Source organism: Lepus europaeus, chromosome 9 (assembly GCF_033115175.1).
Source record: "Lepus europaeus isolate LE1 chromosome 9, mLepTim1.pri, whole genome shotgun sequence".
Taxonomy (NCBI): Eukaryota; Metazoa; Chordata; class Mammalia; order Lagomorpha; family Leporidae; genus Lepus; species Lepus europaeus.
Genome location: NC_084835.1, coordinates 43825073 through 43849372, shown reverse-complemented (window position 1 = coordinate 43849372; position 24300 = coordinate 43825073). Strand labels below are relative to the sequence as shown.

General features: G+C 46.9%; 1 protein-coding gene across 1 annotated transcript in view; it reads left to right on the top strand.

The window, feature by feature from the left end:
- Window positions 1–1132: 1132 nt before the first annotated feature.
- The window catches only part of FRMD4B (FERM domain containing 4B), a 374305-nt gene continuing 351137 nt past the window's right edge, over window positions 1133–24300 (top strand). Inside the window, exon 1 of the mRNA XM_062201248.1 lies at window positions 1133–1276. The gene's annotated coding sequence lies outside the window, so the exon portion shown is untranslated. The remainder of the gene's footprint in view (window positions 1277–24300) is intronic.

Below are 24300 nucleotides of genomic sequence, written 5' to 3'. Positions count from 1 at the left end.
TAATTGTGTAGTTGCAAGATAATTGCTTTAAAGCAAGGAATTCCGTTTTCAGAACTAATTAATTCATAATGTAAGGAGAACTGAAGTGTGCTAATGGGCATTTCAAACAGCTGGGGAAGCATTTTCTCAGGGCTATCAGTGTCCCCTTGCTTGTGAACTCACTGGGAGAGAATATAAAACATCTCAACAGGAGGCCCTCCAGGAATGGCCCTGCCTGGCTGCCCTGCTCCCTTTTGCTAGATGACACCTTCGCGGCAGATCCAGCTGGCCTCTCTGCCCTGTCAGTTATTAGCTGTCTTCAGTTAACCTCTCTCCCGACTTTCTTCGTGTGTAAGACAGCACAATGAAACCCTCCAGAATCACAGAAGGGATGGACGCCCGGTATGGGATGTTCATTCATTTTCTCTCCCACGCTCGCTCGCTTTCTCTCTCACCGGAGACCCAGATGTGCGGGAATCTCCTTTATCTAGCCCTTTTCGCCAGACCCACTCGGGGCCCTGGGTGGACTCTGCTTCTCCCGCAGCTGCCGGCGCCCCGTTTCCTTTATTCTAAGGGCACCCAGGTCCTGGGATGTTCGCAGCCTGGGAGGCGGAATCCAGAAGTCCTGGCTCCCTGCGCTCTTCGGTGTCGGGGTGGGGAGCTGGGTGGAGAGGCGTGAGCGTGCGACCCCTTCTCTACTCCAGGTAGCCGCCGCCGCTCCACGCCCCCTGGCACGCGCGCCTCTGCCGGGTCGCCGCGCGCCGCGGGGGCCCAGGGCGCCCCCTCCCTTCCCCAGCTCCCCTCCCCTTCCTCCCTCCCGGTACAATGACTGGGCCGGAACGGCGCATCAGCCGAGTCTCATTGGCAGCGGCCGCCCCAGCCCCCAGAGAGGCGGCGGGCGGGGGCAGCCGGGGAGAGAGGCGCCGCGAGCCGGCGCTGACAGGGCGAGGGGCAGGCGGGACGCGAGGACGCGAGGAGGGCGGCCCGGGGCGCAGCTGCAAGTGCGGGTGGAAGCGAGGACGCGCGGCGAGCGCAGCCCCGGGCCGGGGGATGCGGCGGGCGCCGGCTGCCCAGCCGGCCGGGGAGTCGCGCCGCGTGGCTCACGTGCTGAGCAGGAGCTCGGGCAGAGAGGAGGAGGAGGAGGAAGAGGAAGGCAGCCGCCGGGGAAGGCGCGGCGCCGAGCGGAGTTCCCGGGCTGGCGCGGGGCAGAGCTGCCAGGTCCCGCGCGGTACGCAGCCGAGACAATAAAGTAGCGGTCGACAGCCCCGCGCGCGGGAGCGAGGAGGCGGCCGAGCAGGTAGGTGGGCGACGGCGCCGAGTACCCGGAGCGCGCTGCCCGGGCGCGGGCAACACCCGGCGCGCCCTGGGCGCGGCGCGCAGGGTTTGGAGACTCCCAGCGGAGGTGCGGGTGCCGGGCATCGGGCGAGCAGGAAACCCCGCCCCGCGGCTGGCTGGCTGCAGCCTCCGCGGGAGTCCCACGGGCACTTGGAGCGGCGCTCGAGTCTCTTTGGTGGTGTGGAGACAGGAAGTTTGGCGGTTTCGAGGCGTCGGCGCTGGTGGGGTTTGCAAACGCGCCCGCCGGGGACCATGTGCTTTGGTTGCCGCGCGTTCGTGGGAGGTAGGGAGGGGAGCTGATGAATCCCAGATCCGGCTGCCCACAGATACTTGCAGAGGGCAGCGAAAGCAGTGGCGGCGGGGTGGGGGTGGTTCTTCTGGGGGTGGGCTAAGGGTACTAAAGGTTCGGACAGGCTGGCCGCCCTTTTCAAATAGGTGTGTCAGATCCCAGCCCCTCCGGAGCTGCGGAGGGTGTGTGCCTGTGGACCGCTTCCCTGTGTGTGTTCTGGAGTATTTCACTTTTTTTTTTTTTTTTGTCTGGAGAAGGAAGAACGAAGATGGTATATGGCTCGTCTTTTTGAGAAGTGCCAATTCGTTCGGACTAGAGGAGTTTGTCCTTTGCATTGGATGCCCTGGGCCGCTCCACAGTGAGGGGAGAGCTTGGGTTGCATCTGCCCGCGGCCTCAAGAGGAGGTCTCGCTCCTGCTCTCCTTTGTGTGGCCGCTTCCTTCCAGAAGTGAGAGGGCTGGGTTGGGCTGGGCGCTCCTGGGTGGGGTGGTAATTATCCCGAGCATTCCTGCGACCCGCTGGGACTTGTAAACACCCCGGAGCCAGCTCCTGTGAACTTCCGCGGACTGAGGGGGTTTTGTGTGCTGGGACCCAGACTGCTGGGTCTGGAAGGTGGTCCCTTGGGGGTGGGGGGAGGAAGCCCTCGGGGGTGTTGGCAGCAGTAGGCTTTCAGGAAAGCTGGTTGAGCCTTTCAAGGTTAGCCTGTGTTCGCCTCAGAACCTTCACGCAGCCAATTCGAAGGATGTGTACGATGATAGCTCAGTCCCCAACCTGCTGTTTCCTGTCCCGAAGGGAATGGGTCTCTGGAGCGTGCAAATCAGAGCTCCGAAGGGGAAGAAAGGCGGCGTGGCCTTACGTAACCTCGTCCAGCTGCACACTCACCTGCCACACGCGGGAGGGAAAGGGGGCGGGGTTACGAGCGCTTCTCGCGTGCCAGGCACCCCGGTGGGCACTTCTGGGGCATCACTGGGAGTGCACAGGATGGTGAATCCAGCCCCAGGGGGAGGCTGAAGTAACGCCCTAAGTCGCACTAGTAACTGTTCCTGTAAGATCTGGTTTCACGTGGTAGGCTCAGAACCAACTACAGTGCTTCTAAAAGGGACATCCCCTGTGGAGTTCATGGTGACGAAGATGAGAACAGTAAGGTAGTTGCCTCTATGTTGTTCACACGACTTAATGAGATGGTGTTTAAGAGTGACCGACTCAGGGTAAGCACTCTGTGTTTTTGACATGAAGTAGATGGCTACTGTACTGGTGATTCTGTAATTTCTCTTCGTATATCTGAGAATTTTATTACAGCAAATCACACATAGGGTCTGTGCTGTGGTGTAGTAGGTAAGCCTCTGCTTGTGCTGCCGGCATCCCATATGGGCACCAGTTTGAGTCCTGGCTGCTTCACTTCCAGTCCAGCTCTCTGCTATGGCCTGGGAAAGCAGTAGAAGATGGCCCAAGTCCTTGGGTTCCTGCACCCAAATGGGAGACCTGGAGGAAGCTCCTGGCTCCTGGCTTTGGATTGGCCCAGCTCTGGCTGTTGTGGCCATTTGGGGAGTGAACCAGATGATGGGAGACTTCTCTGTCTCTCCCACTCTCTGTGACTCTGCCTCTTAAATAAATATATTCTTAAATGTGGCGGGGGGGGGGGGGGAAGGGGGGAGATGGCAGGGACACACACACCTTACATTTCCTAGAACAGGGCCAGAAGGATTCAGGCAATCCCAAGGACTTCATGGACAGGACGACGCGATCATTTCTTGGTGATTTCTGCAAGTAGTATTCAAACACTTTTATTTGCTTACGTTCAGTAATGCAGGTGGAATGTGTTTGAACAATGTGATGGTGGCAAATGCAGAAATCTGCTAAAATGCCATCACGGTGAGGTTTGCTTTTCATTATTACCGGCCAGCTTCTCTCCTGGGCATGCAAGTACTTGTCTTCAGCTTCACTTTGTTTCGAAAGTCATACGTTGCTGTGTTAGTGGCAGAGCAGTGACCAGGCGGCTTGTACAGGCGGGCAGCGGCTGGAGCCCAGCAGTGTCGAAAGGTGTGGGAGGAGCTGACTTCACAGCCCCCCAGAGTGGCAGACAGCTCCAGTTCTCTCCGTGGTGTTTACACACACCAGCCTCTCCTCCCAGGAACCCCGAGAGTCCTAGTGCTCCAGATGACTCCACAGATTTAATTAAGGCTGTGCAGTACTTTTGAGCAGACAAAAAGGCAGTTTGGGCTAACTGACAGTCCTAATAGAGTGTGCAAGAAACACTCAAAATCCCCTGCCTTACCAGCCTGCAAGAATTCTTTAGAATTTCAGCAAATCTTCATAGTTACCTGACACACATCAATACAAGTGTAAGTCTTAGACTGAACGTGATCCCTGTCTCTCTTTTTCCCGTCTCCCTTCTTTGCTGCCTCCAGGTCTGCCCCAGAGATGGGATTTTCTCACAAAGGCACTATTTGTACATGCTCATACACTGAGGGTCACTTGCAGGACTTTCTGCAGCCTGTTTGATCAATAAATAACGTTGACTGAGTTCATCGTCAGGATCCAGGTGTGTCTTCCTATTAAATAACGCTCCCTCTGTACATGCGCTTTTTCTTTTGTTTCAGAGATCAGGTGTCTTTTTTAATTTTAATTTTTTGATAATTCATTTGTTTCTCAGTCCTTAAGATTTTTTTTTACCTCCCCTTCTGGTAAATGTTTGTCCTGGGAAGTCAGAGAGAAGAGCTAAGATAGTGCTTTTCTGTTGTTAGGAGCTTGATAAACCATCTACATAATTTAGAGGCCAAATCTCCCATTTCCCTTAATAACCTGATTTACTGAAGTTATGTCATGTTTTAGCTCATTCTTCTTGGTGAAATCAATTTTTTCCCTAATCTCATAGAGCAGTGTTTTTCTTCCTTCCTTCCCCTGTTTCTTCCTCCCTTCTTCCCCCCCTTCTTCCTTCCTTCCTTCCTTCCTTTTTCCGACTTACTTGAAACACAGAGTGACAGAGAGAGAAAGAGGTCTTCTGTCTGCTGATGCACTCCCCGAATGCCTACAACATCCGGGGCTGGGCCAAATCAAAGTCAGGAGCCAGGAAATCTAACCAGGTCTTCCTATGGGTGGCAGGAACCCAGGTACTTGGGCCGTTGTCTGCTGCTCCCAGGCACATTAGCAGGAAGCTGGATTGCAAGTACAGAGTGGCTGAAGCTTGAACCAGGCACTCTGATGTGGGTTGTGGGTGTCCCAAGAAGTACTTACCCTGCTGCACTACAAACACCACCCCAAAGCAGTGTTTTTCAAAAGCAAGGTCATGAAACCCATTTAGTGGGTCACAAACAGATTTTTTTTTAAAATGTATGTAAGCCAGAATGCGTTAGCAATGTGATATATTAATGAGGGTTCTGTTGTCTCCTGACACTTGAGGTCAGTTCTCTGTGTGGGATTGTGTGTACCTTCTGGGTTGAAGTAGGAAATGTAATTCTTACTGTGAGACACTGTTGTGTTTGAAAGGCACTGCCACAGAGTGTCTGGATCTCTTAGTTTACTTTGATAATAAGTGATAAGCCCCCAAATTTAGGTGGAATTAGGATATAGAAAACATGTGTGCTGTATACCTATATTTTCTTAGGTATGGGTTCAAGTTACTAAAAGTACCTGAATAGGTCTGGCTTCACGAGCATCTTGCTTAAGCCTGAACAGTGACTTCAAGACCTGACTTCTTCCTTTCCATTCTTCAGTCCCACCCTTCTCTTCTCTCCTCTGTGTATTGGATTCCTCCCTGTGTGGCAGGATGACCATGTAAACAACTTGAGGTTGAAATCCAGCAACCCACAGGTTCCCAGCTGTTGAACAAAAATCTCAAAATCCGTTCTGGTCCTTGTGATGGGCTTGGCTTCTGCAGAGGTCGGGGGCTGTGCCCCGGCGATGGAGTCCCAGTCAGAGTGTGTGGAGTGAGGACACCTCACGGCTGGACCGCCACCTGAATGTGGTTGTGGGACAAGCGGAAAATGGATGCAGATGAAGTCAGGAAGAAGTGCCCACTGCGGTGTACAAGTGCCTAATGCAGACATGCTAATTGCTATTCTCTTGGATGCCCCAAATAATGGGAGACGAGCTGAATCGTGTGGAGGCAAATAGGTTATCGATATGATTTCTCATGTGTGTAAGGCAAACCTGTCGTTCCCAGCATGGTCAATATCAAGACTTAGGAGATCAAATGCAGGACAAGTCAGATTGTAGAATTCTATTCTCCTGAGGGGGGAAAAGGCTGAGGCATTGATTAAAAGCCACTCTTACAAGGGGTGATCATGATCCTTTTTGCATTTTTGTGCAAATATTGGAGGCATTTATTTGAAACAATTTGTTGTGCTATTGTGATGAAAGTGGTAAAAATGTCTCTTAGAGCAAATTCTTTGAACACACCTCCTTAAGGCTGAAGGCCAGTGAGGACTGTACAGGGCCCTTCTCTGCCCTGAGGTATTTATTTAGGTCTGTGTTACATTGCTCTTGGGGATGTGCTGGTTTTAATTGTCCTCTGCTTCCTGTATAATTAACCAGTGAGAAGGGGAGCCCTAATTGTGTGTGGCGGTGAGGATAATGTTCACTCCCAGCGGAGTTCCCTAGAAGTAGGGTGGTCATGCTGCCTTGCCCATGTGAGTCCTGTTAATGTCATGGCTTCCAGTTTGGGATGATACATGATATGGTCATCCTACTTGTAAAGTCTGTTTCAGGGGGATTTGGGATCTGCTTAATAGATTAAATTATCTTACCATTCCTTTCACTATACAAAACTATCTGATGATGCTCAAGGATGTGTGCTTATGTGGACAAAGTATAAAGAAAATGACTATAAAAACATCAGGATATTATAGAGTTGGTTATCTATATCTATCTATCTATCTACCTATATATATGTATGTGTGTTTATATATGTGTGTATGTATATACATGTATATATGAGAGGCAGGGAGGCAGAGACAGTTCTCCTCCACTGGTTCACTCCCCAAGTGCCTGCAACAGTTGCAGCTGGGCCAGGCTGAAGCTGGGAGCCAGGAACACAATCCAGATCTCCCATCTGGGTGAAGTGAACATAATTACTTGAATCTTTCAGTTCTGCTTTCCAAGGTCCACACTGGCAGGAAGCTGGAGTCAGGAGCTGGAGTTGGGATTTGAACCCAGAAACTCTGATGTGAGACACGTGTGTCTTAACTTCTAGCCTAAATGCCTGCCAGTGTTGGTTCTCAAAGAGGGGTGATTTTGTCCCTCTAGGGAAATTTGTCAGTGTTCAGGGGAATTCTTGCCTGTCATGGTTTGGAGTGAGAGTGATACTGGCATCTAATGGGTGGAGGCCGGGATGTTGCTGAATATCCTACAATGCATGGGGAAGCTCCACAGCAAGGAATTTTTCAGCCCAAAATGTATATGGTGCCAAGGATGAGAAAGCTAGGGACAGTGGGTGCACTGGAAGGAAGGGAGGGAAAGTAGTTAGGAGATTCTGGGGAGGCAGAGTGATGGATATGTGGATAGTCACTGGGAGAGAACTATGGAGCTGTTTATTTGTGTCTTGCTTACCTTTTTAAAATATGTGGAACTTAGAAATAGAAAAAGCACTAAGGAAAATAAAGACATCCTTGTCACAAATGAAGGATAAACCTGATGCCTAGTAGTATCTTGTGCAGATATAAAGTCTCAATTAAATAATAATTGAACTAATGGTGACAAAGCAGCATGTGGTCACCCAGTGCTCACCTCTGCTGAGGTTCCTTTCTGCTGTCTATGAGGTTTCCTCATTCAGTGCTCACCACACCCCATAAGGCAGAGACTTTTTTTTTTTTAAGATTTATTTATTTATTTGAGAGGTAGAGTTACAGACAGAGAGAGAGAAAGACAGAGAGAGAAGTCTTCCATCCACTGGTTCACTCCCCAATTGGCCACAATGGCTGGAGTTGCGCTGATCTGAAGCCAGGAGCCAGGAACTTCCTCTGGGTCTCCCATGCGAGTGCAGGGGCCCAAGGACTTGGGCCATCTTCTCCTGTTTTCCCAGGCCATAGCAGAGAGCTGGTTTGGAAGAGGAGCAGTGGAGAAAGGAACCAGCTGCCCATGTGGGATGCTGGTGCCGTAGGCGGAGGCTTAGCCTGCTATACTATAGCGCCGGCCCCAAGGCAGAGACTCTTAAAAAAAACAAAACAAAACAAACAAACAAACAAAAAAACTTTTATTTAATATATATCAATTTCGAAAGTACAACTTTTGGATTATAGCGGTTTTTTCCCCCCATAACCACTCTCCCACCTGCAAACCATCCCATCTCCTACTCTCTCTCTCATCTCATTCTTCATTAAGATTCACTTTTAATTATCTTTATATATAGAAGATCAACTTAGTATATACTAAGTAAAGATTTCAACAGGTTGCACTCACACAGACACATGAAGTATAAAGTACTGTTTGAATATTAGTTTTACCGTTAATTCACATAGTACAACACATTAAGGACAAAGATCCTACATGGGGAGTAAGTGCACAGTGACTCCCATTGTTGATTTAACAATTGACACTCTTATTCATGACGTCAGAATCACCCGAGGCTTTTGTATGAGCTGCCAAGAAGGCAGAGACTCTTACAGGCTGTGTTAGTCTGTTTTCCTTCACTGTAACAAAATATCTGGGGCTGGGTCATGTGTAAAGAAAAGAGTCTTATTTAGCTCACAGTCCCAGGGGTTCAAGAGCATGCCAGCTTCCTGTCAGTTCTGGTAGAACTGCATGATGGGTGACATCATGGTGGGGGTATCTGTGAGAGGGAGGGGTCACAGGACAAGACAGAGAGCAGGGAAGGGCCAGTGTGCCTGTTTTCTACCAACTCAGTCTGGTGGGAACTCACTCAGTCCTCTAGATGAGCTCGAATCCCTTCAAGCATTGTGCCCCCAATGGTCTCCCAGTGGCCCCACTTCTTAAAGGTCCCACTACCTCTTAAAAACCAACACGCTGGGGACCATGTTGCCAACACATGAACTTTCTCAAAACCATAACCAACCCCTGGCACCCCTTCCCGCACTGGACAGCTGAGAGAACTGGTTGAGAGGTTGCTTCGGCATAGTATTTGTGGAGTTCCCACAGTCTGCAAGCTGACACGTGTCTTACAGAGACACAACCTATGTGTAAATCCAATTGCATGTGTTAAACCAGTGACTACGTTTTTTTGTGTGTGCTGTAGTTCCCACGTCTATAAAATAGTGATAATAATAGTTCCTACCTTATCAGATTATTATGAGGATTGACAAGATAAAGTGTTTCACATAGTGCCTGCTATGTATTAAATACTCCAAAAATGTTAGCTATTACTGTTTGTGCTTTGTAGAGGCTAGGAAAAAAATAGCTGTAATATTTGTAGGACAGGAACTCAGCTAAGTATTTTTCAGTGATTGCTTGCTTTCTTACACATTTTGTGACATGGGTGTTATGAAGATTTATTGGGTTTTCTTAAAAATAGATTTATTTTTATTGAAAAGCACAGTTAGAGAGTGGGAGAGAGAATCACAGAGAGAGAGAGAGAGATCGTCCATCCGCTGGTTTACTGCCCAAATGGTGGCTATGGCCAGGCCTGGGCCAGGCTGAAGCCAGAAGCCAGGAGCTTCTTCTGGGTCTTCCATGTGGGTGCAGGAGCTCAAGCACTTGGGCCGTTTTCTGTTGCTTTTCCTTGCACATTAGCAGGGAGCTCGATTGGAAGTGGAGCAGCCAGGACTTGAATCGCTGCCCACATGGGATGCTGGCCCTGCAGACAGTGGCTTAACCCACTATGACACAGTGCCGGCCTCCCCCCACCCCATTTTTTTAAAAAAGATTTATTTATTTATTTGAAAGGCACAGTTACAGTGAGAGAGAGAGGAAGAAGCAGGGAGAGAAACATTGTACTTTCATAGCTATTTTAACGTGTACCAAAAAAAATTTCACTGAGACCTTTGTGTCTTTTAAAAGGTGGTATTCCTTCCTGCTTTGTCTAATGAACTGTTCAAACAGACTGCATAGTGTTTGCTTAGGATGAGTCTAAGAAAGAAATAGTGTCCATGTAGAGTCATTTGAAAATCTGTACTCAGCCCTCTAGTGCCTGTGAGTTCTGCCCTCAGATGGAAAATATTTGGGGGAAAAAAATCACTTCTTTATCAAACATACAGAGTTTTTTCTTGCCATTATTCATTAAAAATAAAACAGAACAACTGCTGACATAGCACTGACATCATAGTGGGTATTATAAGTAATTTAGAGATAATTTAAAGCATATGGGGGATGTGCATAGGTTATCTGCAAATATTTCACTGTTCTGTAGAAGGGACTACAGCTTTGGGTATCCATGGTGGGGTCCTGAAATCAACCCCGTGCAGGCACCAAGGGAGACTATTGGGTAAAACGTATTGTAGATGGTATTTAAAATGGTCAAGCCTTCATAGAGAAGATGTAAATGACTATAGTAGGGAATTCTGGATGAAAGCAATGCTGCTTGAACTTTGTGTGCACCAGCCACTTGGGGTTCAGCTTCTGATTGAGCAAAACTGGGGTGGAGCCCGAGACTGCGTTTCTAACAAACTCTGTGTGATGCTGACCGGGCTGGTCTGGGAACCACAGAATCCATAGCAAAGAGATCAGAGGACCCAGGAGATTCTTGAGCAGGTGCTGGGGGCTGTAGAGGACCCACCAGAATGTCAGGCAATCCCCCGTCTCCCAGGGAGAGAGGGGGCTGGAGGGAGATTCCCTAGCCAAACTGCACGAAGCTGCACGTTGGAGTAGCGGCCATGGCATTGAGAAAAGAGGGCCGGTGGTCTGGGGTTTCACCTGGGCCTGAGAGATTTGTAGCAGCGATTGGAGAGTCCCAGGCCAAGCTCGATGACCAGAAGGCAGGACACAAGTAGCAGGGCAGACTTGGGAAAAACACCTGCCCCAGCGAGGCAGAGGAGTCAGCAAAGCGGAGATGTCAGCAACAATCTGATCCACGCTGGGAATTCATCTGCAACACGGGTCCAGCACAGCCTCTGTCTTCAAAGAGAAAACTGCACTGCCTAGTGGTCGTCGCCACCCTTTATCTCCTGCAGAAGTGTCAGCCCCTTGCCAACTGCTTTCCGTACAGGGCTTTATTCACCTTCACAGCGACCCCCAGTAACTCCCATTCTACAATAACTCACTTTGAGGCTTGGAGAGGCTTTGTGACCTCTTCAGAGTCACACAGCTGCTAAGGGACAGACCTGAGGTTTAAATTCAGCACAGGCTGTGCTGTTCGCCTCCGCACTGCAAGAGGCCGCATGCTCCGTTGTCCCTGACGTCACAGCATGAGAACGAGGCTTGGTCTCCAGAGAGCAGGCCTCCCAGGGCATTCTGATAGCCCAGCTTGTGCCAGTAAGGAGACAAAGGTACTTCAAAATATTCAAGGAAAAATGGAATTAAAAGATAAGATTCTTGGAGTGTGAAAAAAGTTGAAATCCATGTGTTTTCATAATAGTCATTTTTGTTAACTTTTAAAAGAACTCTCCTAGGCATAGCTTTCAAAAATTCTTGCACCAAAATACATTACCTATTTAAAAATACGTATTTATTTATTTTACTTATTAGAGATGGTGTGTGTGTGTGTGAGAGAGAGAGAGAGAGAGAGAGAGAGACATCTCCCATCCACCATCCACCAGTCCACTCCCTAAATGCTTGCTCCAGGTGGCCAGTAGCCAGGAATGCCATCCAGGTCTTCTAGATGGATGGCACAGACCCAAGTACTTGAGCCATCAACTGTTGCCTCCCAGAGTATGCATTAGCAGGAAGCTGGAATCAACAGTAGAGCCAGGACTTGAACTCAGGCACTTGGGTATAGGTTGTGGGCATCCCAAGTGGTGTCTTCATCACTGCACCAAATACCGGCCCCAGTAAATTTATTTTAAATTCCATTTTCCACAAATGTTTTCAAGTACCCTCACATTGCCCCTCCCCTCCCACCAGACTGTGTTTTACATTCAAGTAGTTTGTCCTCAGGCATAATCTACAAGAGGAGATATTCCTTTCTGCTTTGCTGAATGAAGTAGTAACGGAGTGGCGTATAGAATAAGCTAGTGACATTGCAACCGTACATGGGAATCAAGTGCAAAAGTGCCCCCTCACCGCCTATCCTCCCCCGCCACATAAGCACCGAGTGTTTGTTGCAATGAGGAGGCACTTGTCTTTGGAAAACACCAAGGAGCCCAGACAGACAGTTATTGGGAATAATTATGCCGCCTCCACAGCGTGGGGCCCGTCCCAGCCCCTCCTGATTCAAAAGGTCTTTCTGGAAGTACCAGCATCCATCTTCCAGCTGGTGCTTACAACAGCCGACTGCGTCGGTGGGGGACCCGACAATGGATGTGGCTGAGGATTGTTTTCGGGCTTCCCTTGTTGCACCTGACTGAGCCCATCCCATTAATTCAGGCGTTGCAAAAGAGCAGAAGGGGCCATATGTGACCTGAATGCACAGCTTCCACAGGCACAAAGCTCTCAGAGGCGGCTCTGGCCCTGCTTCATCCAAGTTTAATACCCTGACTGGGCTGTGGCAGATGAAGGAGAAAAGCTAGGGAGAATGGGGGTCAGTTTCAGTGGGGATTGAAATTGGCACCAGATGGAGAATTAGGAAGGCTGAGTTCTTTTTATTTATTTGTTTAGACAGGTAGAGTTAGACAGTGAGAGACAGAAAGGTCTTCCTTCCATTGGTTCACCCCCCAAAGGGCTGCTACGGCCGGAGCTATGCTAATCCGAAGGCAGGAGCCAGGTGCTTCCTCCTGGTCTCCCACATAGGTGCAGGGGCCCAAGCACTTGGGCCATCCTCCACTGCCGGGCCACAGCAGAGAGCTGGACTGGAAGAGGAGCAACCGGGACTAGAACCCGGCGCCCACATAGGATGTCGGCACCACAGGCGGAGGATTAGCCAAGTGAGCCACAGCGCTGGGCCCAGGGAGGCTGAGTTCTAATCCCACCTTGGCAGCAGACTCACTTGAGGCCTGTGTTATCAGCTTTCTGCATTTGTCACATAGGTGGTGACCCTTGAGGCCCTTCAACTGCTAAACCACTCCACTGCCTTCCACCAAGAAATGTGCACCCTGCACTCTATCTGTGCCAGCTGCACCATTTTCAATTTAACTTTTAAAAACATTCCAGATAAATACACGGGAAAGGGCTTCCTTGAGGCAGGCATTTGGTATTTAGGATACCCGCATTCTGTATCAGAGTGCCTTGGTCGAGTCCTGGCTACTCTACTTCCAATCTAGCTTCCTGCTGATACACACCCTGGGAGGCAGCAGATGATGGCTCTAGTACTCGGACCCTAGTCACCCACATGGGAGACCCAGAATGAGTTCTGGGCTTCTGGCTTTGGCCCAGCCCACCCCTGTCTGTTTTGGGCATTTGGGGGAGTGAATCAGCAGAGATGGAAGACACTTCTGTATTTGTCTCCCTGTCTGTCTCTCTGCTTTTTAAATTAAAAAAAAAAAAAAGAAAGAAAGAAAAGTGAGTGTGGTGGGCTTCCTTAAACAGTAGTGTAGCAGTGGAAAGTTTCAGTAAAATTATTTGCTGTGCAATGAAAATGGTATTAAATCTCAAACATTGGGAGAGTGTGACTTCTTTGATAAATCAGGAAAGATAAGGGTATTTGAGGCCACCACAAGTGAACTGATTGCATCCATTTAAACGTGCGAACTGCAGTGCCGGATCCTGATAAACTAATGAAAACCATGTGCCCCAAGACTGGGAACACACAATCCTATCCCAGTGGGGCCACAAGACTTAAATTGAGGACGTAGTGTAGTCATTTGCTCCAACTGTGTTCAATTAATTCAATCTGTATTTTGAAGAGGAGGAAAAAGTTGCTGTTTTATCTACCTCTGTGTTCCCAGTCTTGTTGCATTTTCATTGCCTAAAAGAATGGGGCATCCAGTTTACTACAGGTCAGAAGGATGATTCAAACAAGTTGAGGGTAAGGAATTGTTTTTGCGATGATTCAGCTGCTTTGAACAGCGCAGATCACGAGTGCTTCTCATCGTACCTTCCAGCATCGACACTTGGAAGAGCTTACTGGAAAACTGTCATTGGTCCTTTTTAGATATCAGAGAGAAGCTGTGAAAATAACAGTGATAATGGTTGCTTAAGAATGGACAGTCTGTCGGCCAGGGGTTCATGTTATTCCATAGATGATTTCATTAGATAGTGATTTCATTACATAAGAAGGAGGATGTCATTTTGTTTTCTGTCAGAGCATACAGCACAAACTTTTCGTTCTCATGTTGAATTTCATTTATGCAGCATTTATCAAGGAATAAATAATTTGTTTCACTTAAGTGATTTTTCCAGGTGATTAAAGTTTTCCTCTTCAGTTCTGCTTGAACTGCGTTTGATGAAAACATGGCACATAGTCTTTTATTTATTTACTTATTTTAACTTGGAGTAGATGAGCGTGGCCACATTTTCCTTTGACTAGGGCTCACCATGATAAATATCACTTTTTGTTCCTCGCCATAATCCTGTCATTCTTTGACAGCTGAACTGTGTGGGATTGGGGGATTCTTTATAAATAATCAGAGCTTTTTATTCTTTCATAGCTAACATGATTGCTAATGACAGACCTCCTCTGAGTAGTGAGCAAATCCTGGGCAGGATGCTAGGAACTTCGTAGACTTTCTGCCCGCCTCCCCCAAGAAGTGAGCGTGACTATTCATCCTATTTTACAGGTGAATAAACTAAGGATTAAGATTTGTAGTAATTGGTAAAGCTGGGCTTTTAACCCATGTCTCCAGTTGCAAGGTGCCCGTCACCAGCTCTTTCCTTAGCTGCCTTTTCTTGTTCTTTCTTCTGCCTCTCATTAGGTATTTCTGTCTAGCCCCTCAGTTTAAAGATCTTTAGCTGGGAGATGACCCAAGATTAATCTGTATAATCTATGTCTGTTTAATGGAACACTTTTCATATCTTTTTCCTTAAGTGGAGTTCTGATGGTATTTTTTGCTGATTTCAGGGTTCCCAGATGTCTTCTGCACAGTTGCAATTTCTAGAAGTCTTATGTGAGTTCATCACTGTGTATTCTAAGGCTCTGGGAGGGATTATAAGATTTTTGCATTGTGATTAGGCAGCATAATCAAGAAACCTGCAATCAGAGGCGTGCTTGGCCATTCTGTAATGCAGAAGTTGGCAAACCTTTCCTGTGATGGGCCAGACACTAAGTATATTAGGCTTTGTGGGCCATATGGTGTGTGTTGCAATTACTCAGCTCTGCCTTTGTAGGGCAAAAGCAGTCATAGATGATACATAAAATAATGGGTGTGACTTTATTCTGATAAAAGTGTGTTTGCAAAAACAAGCAGAGGTTAAGTGGGTCATGGCCAACTCCTGTTATATGGGGAAAAAGGGATTGATCCAGGTATTTATGTATTTATTTGAGAGGCAAACAGAGAGAAAGGGAGGGAGGGATGCACACACATACAAATTGAGAGAGCTGCCATCTGCTGGTTTATTCTCCAAATGCCTGCCATGATTGGGGGTGGGCTAGTGCCAGAACAGGAGCTGGGAACTCAATCCAAGTCTTCCACATGGGTGGCAGGGATCCAACTACTTGAGTCATTATTTCTGCCTCTCAGGGTCTGCATTAGTGGTTTGGCATTAGCAGGAAGCTGGAGTCAGAGTTTGAGCCCGGGTTGAAACCTAGGTACCCTGTTGTGGGACACAGGTGTCTTACTAGGTGCTCACTTCATATCTCTGTGCCATGTTTTGGTAATTCCTGTAGTATATCATACTTTTTCAGTAGTATAATGTCTGTTACTATGGTCTATGATCAGTGATCTTTAGTGCTACTCTTGTAATTGTTTTGGGATACCCCTAACCATGCATATGAGACAGTGAATTTAATTGCTATATGTTGTGGGTGTTCTGACTGCTCCACCAATTGGCCACTCCCCCATCTCTCTCCCACCCCCTGGGCTTCCCTTTTCCTGGAGACACAATATTATAGTTAGGCCAGTTAGTAACCCTACGATGTTGTCTAAATGTTGATGTGAAAGAAAGTGTCCCCTGTCTCTCTAAATAGAAAGTTAGAAACGATGAAGCTCATGAGAGAGGCATATTGAAAGCTGAGATGGGCTGAAGACTAAGCCTCTTGGGCCAGACAGTGCAAGGGAAAAGCTCTTGAAGGAAATTAAAGGTGCTCCTCCAGTGAACACGTGAATGATAGGGGAGGGAAACAGCCTTATTGCTGACTGGAGAAAGCTTTCATGGTCTGGAGAGAAGATCAAACCAGCCACAACATTTCCGTAAGCTAAAAGCTCAATCCAGAGCAAGGCACTAACTCTCTTCAGTTCCACAAAGGCTGAGAGGGGTGAAGAAGCTGCAGAAGAAGAGCTTGAAGCTGTCAGAGGTTGGTTCGTGAGGCGGGAGGAAAGGAGCCATCCTCACATCCTAGAAGGGCAAGGTGAAGCAAGTGGTGATATAGAAGCTGCAGCAAGTTCTCCAGAAGCTCAGCGGAGATGACTAGTGAAACTAGCTACCCTGGGCCAGTGCCCGTGGCTCACTTGGTTAACCCTCTGCCTGCGGCGCCGGTATCCCATATGGGCACTGGATTCTAGTCCCGGTTGCTCCTCTTCCAGTCCAGCTCTCTGCTGCGGCCCGGGAAGGCAGTGGAGGATGGCCCAAGTCCTTGGGCCCTGCACCCACATGGGAGACCAGGAGGAAGCACCTGGCTCCTGGCTTTGGATTGGTGTAGCTCCGGCCGTTTGTGGGGGTGAACCAACGGAAGGAAGACCTTTCTCTCTGTCTCTATCTCACTGTCTAATTCTATCTCAAATGAAAAAAAAAAAAAAAAAAGAAAGAAAGAAAGAAAGTAGCTAAGTAGCTACCCTGAACATCAGATTTTCAATGTAGATGAATCAGCCTTGTATAGGAAGAAGATGCCATCTGGGACTTTCACATCTGGAGAGGAGAAATCAGTGCTTGGCTTTAAGGTTCAAAGGTCAGGATGACTGTTGTTAGGAGCTAAGGCAACTGATGACTTTATATTGAAGCCGATGCTCATTTACTGCCCAGCAAATCCTATGGCCCTTAGGAATTATACTAAATCTGTTCTGTGCTCTGTAAATTGAATGACAAAACCTATGTGACAACATCTGTTTACAACATGGTTTACTGAATATGTTAAGCCTACTTTTGAGAGCTGCTGCTCAGGAAAAAAGATTTTCCTTTGCTCATTGACAATGCACCGGTCACTCACGAGCTCTGATGGTGATGAACAATGAGATTAATGTTTCCATGCCTGCTAACACAACATCTGTCCTGCAGCCTATGGATCAAAGAGTAATTTGGGCTTTCAAGCCTTATTACTTAAGAAATAAATTTTGGGGCTAACACTGTGTCATAGTGGGTAAAGCTGCAGCCTGCAGTGCCGGCATCCCACATAGGTGCTTGTTTGAGTACTGGCTGCACCACTTCTGATCCAGATCCCTGCTAATAAGTCTGGGAAAGCAGTAGAGGATGGCTGGGATGCTTGGGTCCCTGCATTCACATAGGAGACCCCAGGGGAAGCCCCTGGCTCCTGACTTCAGCTGGTCCAGCCCTGAACCAGTGAATGAAGACTTCTTTCTCTTTCTCTCCCTCTCGTAACTCTGCCTTTCAAATAAATACATCATAAAAATATATTTCATAAGGCTATAACTGATAGTGATTCCTGTAATGGATCTGGGCATAGTAAATTGAAAACCTTCTGGAAAGAATTCACCGTTCTAGTTGCCATTAAAGAACATTTATGGCCTGCGCTGCAGCTCACTAGGCTAATCCTCTGCCTGCGGCACTGGTACTCTGGGTTCTAGTCCCAGTTGGGGCACTGGTTCTGTCCCGGTTGCTCCTCTTCCAATCCAGCTCTCTGCTGTGGCCTGGGAGTGCAGTGGAGGATGGCCCGGGTCCTTGAGCCATGCACCTGCATGGGAGACCAGGAGGAAGCATCTGGCTCCTGGCTTCAGATCGGAGCAGTGTGCCAGCGGTAGTGGCCATTTGGGGGTAAACCAAAGGAAGGAAGACCTTTCTCTCTGTCTCTGTCTCTCACTAACTCTGCCTGTCAAAAAAAAAAAAATTTATGATTCTTGGGAGGAGATCAAAATACCATTACTAGAAGAAGTGAATTCTTTTTTTTTTTTTTTTTTTTTTGACAGGCAGAGTGGATAGTGAGAGAGAGAAGACAGAGAGAAAGGTCTTCCTTTTTGCCGTTGGTTCACCCTCCAATGGCCGCTGTGGCTGGCGCATCGTGCTGATCCGAAGCCAGGAGCCAGGTGCTTCTCCTGGTCTCCCATGTGGGTGCAGGGTCCAAGGACTTGGGCCATCCTCCACTGCCCTCCCGGGCCATAGCAGAGAGCTGGCCTGGAAGAGGGGCAACCGGGAGAGAATCCGGCGCCCCGACCGGGACTAGAACCTGGTGTGCCGGCACCACAAGGCGGAGGATTAGCCTGTTAAGCCACGGCGCCGGCCCAGAAGAAGTGAATTCTAACCTCTGTGAACACTTTTGAGAAGTTCAGGACTTCCGTGGAGGAGGTAACTGCGCGTGTGAGCTAGAATTAGAGACGGAGTCTGGAGATGGCATGGTATTGCCGCACTCTCATGATCACACGCTAATGGATGAGGTACTGCTTCTTGTGGCTGGGCCAAGAAAGTGGTTTCTGGAGACAAAATTGATTGCTGGTGTTGATGCTGTGGACTTTGTTGAAATGGCCACAAAAGGTTTAGAATATTATGTTAACGCAGTCCATAAAGCAGCAGAAGAATTTGGGAGGATTGTCTCCAGTTCTGAAAGAAGTTCTCCTGTGGGTAAAATGCTACCCAACAGCATCAGGTGCTGCTGAGAAATCTTCCGTGAAGAGTCAGTGGGTGTGGCAGTTACTCTTCATTATTGTCTTATTTGTAGAAACTGTCACGGCCACCCCAGAGTCGGCAGCCAGCAACATCAAAACCAGATCCTACACCAGCAAGAGATTATGATCTCTGCAAGCTCAGATCATCATACACATTTTTTTAAAGCAGTACAGTGTTTTTAAAATGTTAGTTTTGTTGTTGTTGACACAATGCTATTGCACACTCAGTAGATTACAGTAGAGTGTAAATTGTCTGGGAAACCCAACAATTGACATGACTCACTTTACTGTGATACCTGCTTTAATTATAGTGGTCTGGAGCTGAATTCTGAATATCTCTGGCATCTGCTTGTATTTGTGGGGTGCCTTAGAAGGCATGCCGAGGATGAAATAAACATTGTAGAACTTTTTGTGGAATTGAGGATAGTAGTGAATCCGGCTGCTGGTAAGACAAAACGCGGGCTTTAATGGAAAGAAGGAAAGCTCCCTTTGCTCTAGTGGAGTGGAGAGCCATGGTAAGGCTCCTGCTTGTGAAAGGAGCTGTGAAGTCAGCACCCACAGTGGGTTTTCCCTGGCTGTTAGAGGACCAGGGTTGCAGATCCCAGACAGACATAACTTCCAGTGTGCCCTGAGGCAAGTCCCTGTCTTCTTAACCTTAGTTTGCTTATCTGTGAAGCAAGGGAGTGCGACTGGATTGGTAATACTCATGTCTGCTGGAACATGCTTGATTAGTCCCTAGGTGGTTTTTAAAATATTTAAATGAATCAATTATGAATCAGGAAATTCCATAACCAATTCTGGATTCCTGGCTTCTTTAGAAAATTCAGAGGCTTTAGCAACAATTGGCTGGTGCTAAGAAATGTCAGCCCAGGGGTTCTGTCATTGATTGCCCTAGCAGATGCCGTTGGTGCCCAACTCATGGTCTTGCCCTTGCCACTTTAGTGAATGCAATTTCTCACTGCCAGCACCACATTGGTTTGTCTGAGAAGTAGTGAGTTGAGGGGCTGGCGCTGTGACATAGCAGGTGAAGCTGCTGCCTGCAGTGCTGGCATCCCATGTGGGCACCGGTTCAAGTCCTGGCTGCTCCACTTCCTATCTGTCTCTCTTCTGTGGCCTGGGAAAGCAGTGGAAAATGACTCAAGTCCTTGGGCCCCTGCACCCCCGTGGGAGACCCAGAAGAGGCTCCTGGCTCCTGGCTTCGGATTGGCCCTGCTCCAGCCATTGCAGCCACTTGGGGAGTGAGCCAGCAGATGGAAGACTCTCTCTCTCCCTCTCCCTCTCCCTCTCCCTCTCCCTCTCCCTCTCCCTCTTCCTCTCTCTCTCCCTCTCCCTCTCCCTCTCCCTGTCTCTGCCTCTCTGTGGTTATGCCTTTCAGACAAATAAATAAATCTTAAAAAAAAAGAAGTAGTGAATTGAAAGTACTGGGGAATTAATACCCATCTCATTCCCCAGCTCCCTTGTCCACGTGATGGGATGACTATGGAGTATATTCTTTTTTTTAAAAAAAATTATTTATTTATTTGAAAGTCAGAGTTATACAGAGAGAGAAGAAGAGGCAGAGAGAGAGAGAGGGGGAGAGAGGGAGAGGGGGGAGAGGGAGAGAGAGAGGTCTTCCATCTGCTGGTTCACTCTCCAGTTGGCCACAACAGCTAGAGCTGCACCCATCAGGACCAGGAGCTTCTTCCGGGTCTCCCACATGGTACAGGAGCCCAAGGACTTGGGCCATCTTCTACTGCTTTCCCAGGCAGAGAACTGGATCAGAAGTGGAGCAGCCAGGACTCAAACTGGCACCCATATGAGATGCTGGTACTGCAGATTGTGGCTTTATCCGCTATGCCACAGCGCTGGCCCCTGGTGTATATTCTTCACTGTTCCCATAGTTTACCCGTGGGGTTAAGCTCCAGTCACTCACGGTGACAACTGATTTTATTTTTTAATTTTTTTTTTATTCACTTGATTGGCAGAAGGAGACAGAAACAGAATGCTCCTGTTCATTGGTTCACTCCCCAAGTGTCTGCAACAGCCAGCAACAACCAGGACTGGGTGGGGATGAAACTTGGAATCCAACCCAGCTACCATGTGAGTGGTTAGGATCATACAATTTGAGCCATCCCTGCTACCTTCCAAGGCATGCATTGGCAGGAAGGTGGAGTCAGGAGCCAGAGCAAGGCGTCAAACCCAGGTACTCAGATAATATGAGCATCTTAATTGCTAGGCTAAATGTTTGCCTGTCTTTTTGTTTTTAAATATTTATTTATTTTACTTGAAAGAATTACACAGAGAGAGGAGAGGGAGACAGATAGAGAGAGGTCTTTCATCAGATGGTTCATTCCCCAATTGGCCACAACAGCCGTAGCTGCGTCAATCTGAAGCCAAGAGCCAGGAGCCAGGAGCTAGGAGCCAGGAGCTTCTTCTGGGTCTCCCACGCGGGTGCAGGGGCCCAAGGACTTGGGCCATCTTCTGCAACCTTCCCAGCCCACAGCAGAGGGATGGAGCAGGAGTGGAGCAGCCGGGACTAGAACCAGTACCCATATGGGATGCCGCACTTTAGGCCGGGGTGTTAACTCACTGCGCCACTGCACCGGCCCCTCTCCCTCTTTTTCCAGCCTCTGCCCCTCTTTTTCTTTGTGAATTGGCCTTTCCTTCCTCATCTCATTTCCATACTCTCCTTCCTGTGTTTCCTGGGGTGACTTGTCAGATAAATGTCTTACACCTGAATCATTGCCCAGGGTCAGCTTCTGAAGGAACTGAGACTAAGAAAACCATAGTCTGTAGCACTAAGGCCAAATGAGAATTGCTCCCTCCTTTTCTTTGAGTTTTAAACCAATATTTGATATATTAAAGGTATGTATAATAAGACTTGGTTTTCTTTAAGCTTTTAGGTTCAGCTTACATACTTTACTATTATATTTATTTTTTTTAAGATTTATTTATTTATTTATTTACTTGAAAGAGTTACACACAGAGAGAAGGAAAGGCAGAGAGAGAGAGAGGTCTTCCATCTGCTGGTTCACTCCCCAATTGGTCGCATCGGCTGGAGCTGTGCCGATCCGCAGCCAGGAGCCAGGAACTTCCTCCGGATCTCCCACATGGGTGCAGGGGCCCAAGGACTTAGGCCATCCTCCACTGCTTTCCTAGGCCAGAGAGCTGGATCAGAAGTGGAGCAGCTAGGTCTCGAACCGGCATCCATATAGGATGCTGGCGCTTCAGGCCAGGGTGTTAACCCACTGCACTGCAGCGCCAGCCCCACTATTATATTTCTTAATGTTGAAAATTTTTATAATTAAACATTTTCTTTTAAAAAATATTTATTTATTTAGCCAGCATTACAAGTGGTAGCTTAACCTGCTGTGCCACAATGCTGGCTCCTTAAAAACTTTTTTGATTAACACATAATTAAAAATATTTATGGAGCACACTGTACTGTTTTGATATATGTATACATTGTGTAATGATCAAATTAGAGTAACAAACATTTGTCACTGTGGTGAGAGCATTCAAAAGCTTCTAGCTTTTTTGAAATGTGCAATACATTATTGTCAATAACTTACTCCTATCCAGCTATAAGATTGTACCCATTGACCAGCTGTTCCTCATCCCTCACAACCACTTCCCCTCCCTCTATTCTACTCATGTCATCAACTGTTTTAGATTTTTCATGTGTATAAGATCATTCAGTATATATATATATATATATATATATATATATATATTTTGGTGCTTGGCTTACTTCACATAACGTAATATCCTCTAGGTTCATCCATGTCCTTGCAAATAACTGAACAAGATTCAACCTTTTTTAAATGGCAAAATAGTATTTTATTAGTTATATGTACCACATTTTCCATTCATATACCATATACCATTCATCTGCTGATAGACATGTGGGTTGATCCCATATCTTTGCTATTGTAAATGATTCTGTAGTCAGCATGGAAGTACATATGTCTCTTTGACAGACTAATCTCATTTTCGTTGGATATATGCACTGAAGTGGGATTGCTGGATCATAGTATAACTCTATTTTAAATTTTTTAAAGGATGCTAGGCAATTTTATGCCAACAATTTTGGCAACTTATGTGAAATGAACATATTTCTTGAAAAACACAAATTCAGAAGACTTACATGGAAAGCAGAAATGTTGGATAGCTCCTATGTACTTAAGAAATTAAATTCTTTTGAAAAATCTTCAATCTTGGATGACTACAGGCCTAAATAGCTTCACTAGCGAATTATAGTAAGCATTTGAAAAAGAAGTAGTAGCACAGTAGTATGTTATTTCAGGAGGTAGAGAAGGATCTAATGCCTTCCATCTCTTCAAGAAACCAACATAACCCTGGTATCCAAATCTAATGAGTAACAAGAAAAAACTTACAGAATTATAGCCTGAGTTAATACAGGTGGGAAAAACCTATTAACTAAATACATCGGAAATTGAATCCAGAAAAAAGTGAAAGTAGAATATAAATCACTGGATTTTTCTAATCTTTTTCTTTTGGTTACATCCTCCACTGTTGGTTTTTGTAGTTTTGCATGTTTTCATGATGATAATTATCATCCTTTTGCTTCAAATGCCGGATTCTCTTAAGCATTTCTTATAGACCAGTCTGGTAGTGATGAATTACTTTAGTTTTTGCTTATCATGGAAAGTCTATTTTGCTTTCATTTCTGGAGGATAGGTATAGTATTCTTAGCTGGCAATTTTTTTTCCTGTATATTGTATCCCATTTTCTCCTGGCTTGTAAGGTTTCAACCAAGAAGTCTGCTGTTAATCTAATAGGATTTCTCTAATAATTGGCTTGATGCTTTTCTATAGCTCTTCTTAGAATTCTCTCTTTGTCTTATATTTTTGAGTTTGACTATAATATGCCTTGGATAAGATCTTTTTTGGTCAGATCTATTAGGGGTCTTTTGGACTTCCTGGACCTGAATGTTCATGTCTTTCACAAGATTTGCTGATTTTTCAGCAGTTAATTCACTGAATAGATGAATAGAGATGGAGAGAAAGAGAAAATATCTCTTTTATCTACTGGTTCAATCCTAAATGACCAGAATAGCCAGGGCCAAGTAGGAGCCAGAAGCCTGAAACTCCATCCAGGTCTCCCACGTGTATGGCAGGGGCCAAATCCTCAGTCTATCTTCTGCCATCTTCCCAGGTGCATTAGCAGAGAGCTGGGTTGGAAATGTAGCAGTCAAGACTCAGACTGGCACTCTGATATGTGGTGGCTGTGTTGCAAATGACAGCTTAACCTGCTGTGCCACAAGACTGGCCCTGGAGATCTGAATTTTATAAGAGGAGATCTGAGAATCAAGGTTTTTTTTTTTTTTTTTTTTTTTTCCTAATAGGGCAACCAACAACCTCAGTTTGCCCAGAGCTAGGCCATTTCCTGGAGTAAGGGATTCTTGGTTCTCAAGCCAAGACAAGTTAGTCTCCCTTCTCTAGGAACAGATCACACAATAGGACCTTCGAAAGTTCCATCTCTGAGAGATTATACTCTGTATCTATTTATGTATTTCAAACTAACATTGAGTTGTTAAAGCCCAAATTTGAATGCATGAGGAAAGAAAAATAGCTCTTTTCAGAGTCTAATTGCAAAAATCTGAGTAAGTTTAAGAATAATTTCAGTTTTCCTTTCTGTCTGTACCTCTGCCTTGACTGGATTTGGCCTGGCCCCATTCATTGAGGGAATGAATTAGCGAATAGTGAGTTCCCTCCCCTTTCACAGGATCCACTCACTCACCCAGAAGCGGCAGCTGCTTGGCAGGTTTGCACCTCACACCAGAAGGACCCTGAGCATCTCTTCAAAGACGAGCGGGTTCAGAGGTGACACACTGACATGTATGCTTGCC